We start from the raw sequence: 5791 nt of genomic DNA, 5'->3' as shown, positions 1-5791 counted from the left end.
CCACATCAAGCTGCATTTCATCTGTATGAGAACCTTCAGAAGCAGCAAGATGACAGCAGATTGTCCAGAATAGTGAAGCAAGGAGGGCCAGCAGCTTTGGGGGTGCGTGGAATACTTTCACTTCTCCAAAGAGAACCTGGGGATGGCTCCAAGGGGGAGCAGCTCTTTTGAAGATTTAGATGTGTGCAGAATGCAAAACTGGTATCTTCTTAAAGGCCATGTGTGTACTAACAGATGGGCATCTGGTTCATGTACTTAAGAATTGTGCTTCTGACAGAATTCAAATTGAGCCTTCATTAGTCTCAGTGGTGTGCACTCTAGAAGAATTTGCATGATCCTTTAATGCTGTGGTCATTTTATTTTATCGTAGTTCTTAAACCACATTAATGCTGCTGCTATTTAGACTTACTATATAGCAATGGAAAATTTCATATCTGTGTTATGACTCAGGACATCTTCAAGTGTTCTACCTATCAGCCTATGTTGTATTCTGTGGACAAGGCAATGTTTTGAAGAAAGGGCTTGGTTTCTCTCTCACAATTCAGATAGAAACATTCACCATGCTTCTGTTGGATGACACAGAGTATAAGGAACTTTAAGTTACTGAATTACCTTTTGGGTTAAAAGTTTATTTCTGGTAAATGTCTTTACCAGCTACATCAGTTCCACTTGGATTGGGTTGACAGGGGACAGACAAACAAACAAACAAACAAACAAAACACCCCAAAAAGCAAACAAAAAATAACAAAAAAACCAATTCAACCCAAACAAACAAACAAACAAAACCAAAAAACATTGGTCATTACATATGCAAAAGATGATGGGCAGTGGTGGGATCCATTGTTGAGGTGAGAAGCAGAGAGGGGGGCTGTTTTACTTTATTCTGAAACCATGGTCTTTGCAGTTACTGTTCCCTCTACCTGAAGCACTATATTGAAAATGGCACTGTTTTTTTTTTTTTTTTTTTTAAGATTTATTTATTTATTATATGTAAGTACACTGTAGCTGTCTTCAGACACTCCAGAAGAGGGTGTCAGATCTTGTTACGGATGGTTGTGAGCCACCATGTGGTTGCTGGGATTTGAACTCTGGACCTTCGGAAGAGCAGTTGGGTGCTCTTACCCACTGAGCCATCTCACCAGCCCCCGAAAATGGCACTGTTTTATCTTCAGCTTCAAGTTAAATGGTGACTCCCCAGCGCACCAGCCTGGGTTTCAAACTGTTTCCTCGCAGTAACATCCATTCACCAATCATTCTTTTGGAGCATAGGTTTAGGATCCAGCATTTTAGCAGTGACTAAGACAGGAAGTGTGCCTGCACAGAGGCAGTTTATACAGATGCAGTGACCTGAGACTGTAGGTGTTGATGAGCGATGAATCCTGGAAGCAGGAAAAGGAGACAGGTGCATGAGCTGGGAGTAGGGCTGTGAATTTTTTCTCCAAGTAGTTCTTGAGAATAAGGTTTGTGTTTTATCAAAAAAACCCTAAAAAACTTAGAACTCTGAAACATGTTTCACTCTACCATGCTGGTTATTATTATTGTTTTTTTTTTTTTTTATTTTCTTTTGTTTTGTTTTTGTCAAGTTGACACACACTAGTCACCTGGGAAGAGAGAATCTCAATTGAGAAAATGCCCTCATCGGATTGGCTTGTAGGTAAGCCTTTGGATTATTGAAGTGGGAAGGCCCAGACTATTGTAGACAATACTACTTCCTGGGGGAAGTGGTCGTGAATAGCATAAGAAAGCAAGCCGGACAAGCCAAGGGGAACAAACCAATCAGAACTCCTCCCTGGCTCCAGTCCCTCTGTTCTTACCTGAGTTCCTGACCTGAATTTCCTCAGTGATGGACTGTGTTGCAGAAGAATAAGCCAGATAGACACTTTCTTTCCCTAGCTGCTTCGGGTCAGTGCTTTACCATAGCAACAAGGAGGCAAACAAATGCATCGATCACTCTGTGGGGCCTAATTACACACCCTTAAAGCTCTGAATCAATGCAAGGAGTACCCATGTTGTATCTTACGTTCACTGAAGGGAGGTTTCTGACATGTCGCCATCCTCTTGGATCACTTTTAGGGTTCGGTGCCTCCCAACAAAAGGCAGGCTCAGCACTGGTCTCCGTATTCTTAGCGGTAGTGGTTTCGTCATCTTTATACACGTCTCCGACTCTAAGAGGATGAAGCCACCAAAAGAAGGTAAATAATAGCCAAGGGAGAGGATGCCTGTGGAAGGCATGTCTCCATCTGTTGGGCAAGAAACAGAACACAGGCACAGGAGGGCTTTGTTTGGTAGGGATGGGGTGGCAGTGGGCACAGGTGATGCACCCTTCACTAGCCTGATGGATCCCTATTGTTCAAGACTCAGCCAAAATAATTTTTTTATTCCATAAAATATTACAGAAAAGTTTATTTGTGTTTCAATAAAACGACCATCATTTTAGAACAGGCAGCTAAGGGCAACTGTGCAGTTAACGGGTTCTTGTGAATAAATTTTAAGAGACTATTTCCTGTACTTAAATTCCTTTTTCTTTTTATAAATAAAGAACTATTAAAAATGATTGACAAATTTTGAGTTAAAAAACTGTTAAAACATTCTCTATGTTTAATTTCAACTTTATAATAGATTACAGGAAGATGCTTATGAAACAAATACAACATTTGTTTCAGTACACGTCTTTAAATGATAGACTTATAAGTATGTAGACAACTATATAATAAAAAGTTTCCAAAGGTAGCCTGTAAGAAATCAGGCAAATTTACCATAAGCAAACTTTCTAAACAGTTTCCATAGCTGCACCAGTGTGGCAGTAAACTTCTTCCAAACAAAAAGAAAACAAACAAACAAGCAAAATCTATTTCCCAATTTGTTGCTGCAATAGAGAAAAGGTGTACAGACTTGATGGAATTATGACAGTCAATATAATTTAAGGAAAGAGTCATAATAAGACGTATGGCGCTTGTTACAGTAGAGCTGTGCTACCGGCTTGGTTCTTTGGACACTGCATGATTTAACAAATGGAAAACTTCATCCTAAAGCCTNGCTGTCCACCACCTGGGTGCTGGACATCGGAGGCAGGGCAGCACTTCATCATTGTCACTGGTGTGGNCGCAGTACAGTTTCCTCAGCAAACCCAGCAACAACTGTTGAGGGGCAAAATAAGCTTCAAACTCAAAAAAGAAAGGAAAGAAAAAGAGAGAGAAAACCCATAAAATCCTAAAAGGTAGATAGAGGCTCTGCATTATTAGCACGCTGACTTCACAACACATCTGCAGCTAGGCTCAAACTGCGCACACTCCTCACTTGGAGCTGCACATCTAACTCCAAACTCGCGGATATCTTCTTGGGAGTCGGCCAAAAAGAACAGAAAGCCCCACTTGTAAGTTTCTTTTCTCTATACATGTTTTTCCTGAAGCTGATTCAAAGGGGAGAGGGGTCTACGGGTTGAGTAATCAATCCTCCTCGTCGTTCTCAGTCATCGTCAACGTCATTGTCATCGTCATCGTCATCATCCTCCCCAACATAGGACACAGAGGTCTCGACCCTGGAGCCGCTGTACTGAGANCCATTGGAGCTCGTGGCCAGCATCCCATCTGCACCATTGCTCAAATCACTGGCAGAAAGCCTTGTGCCGTTGGATGTAGAACCGGTTGTCGTGACGAATACTCCACCAATGGATACCTGAGCCATTTCTGTCATGCATGGTTCTAGAGCTTTTGGTACCAAACTTCTGGCCACCTTGAGGTCTTCAGCAGAGCAGTTGCCAGACTCCAGCCCCCACACGCCATGCCCATGCGCTTGAGCACCTCAATATCAGCGTGGATTTCAAACGTGTTGTCAAAGTTAAACAGATACTCGAATTTGTCATTGGAGATGCTGCAGTCAATGACTGTCTTCCTGCTGGTGTTGACAATGATGAAGGGCAAGTGGATGACAGAGTTGGGAGGAGGCGGCCTGCGGGCCTGCTGCTCTGCTTGGCGATTTCTCTGCACCAAGTTCTTGAAGGCAATTTGCTGCAGAATGAGCTCCTGGAGCTGTGACTGCTTCTGTTTGATCCTCTCCAGCCTCCGCTGCCTCTCTACCTCTAAGTTCTGGCACTCTTGAGCTGAGTTGGTGGGCAGGCCGATCCATTGGATCTCCTTCTTCTCCTTGGAGATGATGTTCATGGCCATTAGCACATTTAAGGCATCGTAGACACTCCGCCGGATGTTCTTCTGGTTATAAGCTGATTCGTTTGGGAGGATGTGGTTGTCGGTAGCACTGAACTCTGCCACCAGCTCGTCAGCCACCTCATTGTAGAAGGTGGTTCCTTTCCTCTGCACCTTCTGACACATCAAGACCAAGGACTGCACAAGACCAAGGTGAGGAGTCAGACGTCTGGTTCTGGGACACAAAGTGCGTGTTGGGAGTGTGTGGGCTTCCTACCACAATAGTGTTGGATGCTGCTGGCCTCTGAGGCGTGCCAATCACCACTTACTGTGTGATAGTGACATTGGACTGTCCGAAGGTTTTTGGCAAAAGCTGCTTTCCAAGTATGTTCACTGCGAACGGGTGTACGGCTACAAGAGACACCACACCTTTCCCAGGACTAAGATTCTGGTCTATAAAGACGTTTAGTTCCCCGTTGGCTTCAATTAGACTGGCATCTTTTGACATATTACCAGATCCAGGAAATCAAGGCTTTAACTGCATACCCTCCACAGAAGAAACCGAACTTATCTGGCTGGCCGGGGGGGGGCGGGGTCGCGGCCTGGAGGTCCGGCCCTGGCGGTTCCTGCCCTGAGCCAGCGGCGCTGGGATGCGGGCTCCCAGAATAATTTTCTATGATGTTTTGTCTTACTGCAATTGATTGTTAGCCCCATGGGTCTGCACAGCTTGTGTGCCATGTTACTTTGTCCTTGTCCACTCCAGTGACTGGAAGATTTCTAACTGTAAACCTGTGTCCTCCTTTCTAGTGTGAGATCGTCTGATTTTTCCTATTTAGCTTTTTCTAGAGTACCTGTGCTGGCTACTCTTATGCCAACCTGGCACACATATTTGAAAGCAGAGAGTATCAATTGAGACAGTGCTCCCACAAGATCTGGCTGTAAGCATTTTCTTAACTGGTGATTGATGAGGGAAGGACTAGCCACTTGTGGGTGGTGCCATACATCCCTGGGCTGGTGGTCCTGGGTTCTATAAGAAAGCAGGCTGAGTAAGCCACAGAGAGTAAGTAAGCAAGCAGCACCACTCTGTGGCCTCTATATCTGCTTCTGCCTCCAGGTTCCAGGCTCACTTGAGGTCCTGCCCTGATTTCCTTTGAAAATGAACAGCAACATGCAAGTGTAAGCCACATAAACCCTTTCCTCCCTCATTTTCTTTTTTGGTCATGGTGTTTTATTGTAGCAATAGAAACCTTAACTAAGATAGCACTTGTTCTAACTATGTTTTTTTTTTTTATAAACAGATAAATAAGTGAATATTATGTCATAAATACAGCTCTACCAAAGTAACACGAAAATGTTGACTACAAACCAGCAACAATAGCAGAATGTTAATACCATAACTGAAGGATTCTGGGGAGGAGAGAGGAGTGAAAGCCCTAGCATAAAAAGATAAGGAGCACCAGCCATTTAGATTGCTACTTCTAATTATACAGAAGTTTCATTTTCCAAGGTTTTTGGACATAATAGGTAGAGTGCAGAGGGTCCAAAACATTCTCATTAATTAATTCTATTTTATAGTAGTTGGCCTACACAGTTTCTTTGTTTGATTTTGTTGTCATAACTGAAATGTGTCTCAACAATTCTGCATTTAT

General features: G+C 43.4%; 1 pseudogene; it reads right to left on the bottom strand.

Moving 5' to 3' along the window:
* Nucleotides 1–3244: 3244 nt before the first annotated feature.
* Nucleotides 3245–4650, bottom strand: LOC110338847 (annotated as a pseudogene).
* Between the last annotated feature and the right edge of the window lie 1141 nt (nucleotides 4651–5791).

The sequence above is a fragment of the Mus pahari genome, chromosome 22 (assembly GCF_900095145.1).
Source record: "Mus pahari chromosome 22, PAHARI_EIJ_v1.1, whole genome shotgun sequence".
Taxonomy (NCBI): domain Eukaryota; kingdom Metazoa; phylum Chordata; class Mammalia; order Rodentia; family Muridae; genus Mus; species Mus pahari.
Note: the sequence above shows the minus strand (reverse complement) of the source record. Positions and strands in the feature narration are given on the sequence as shown.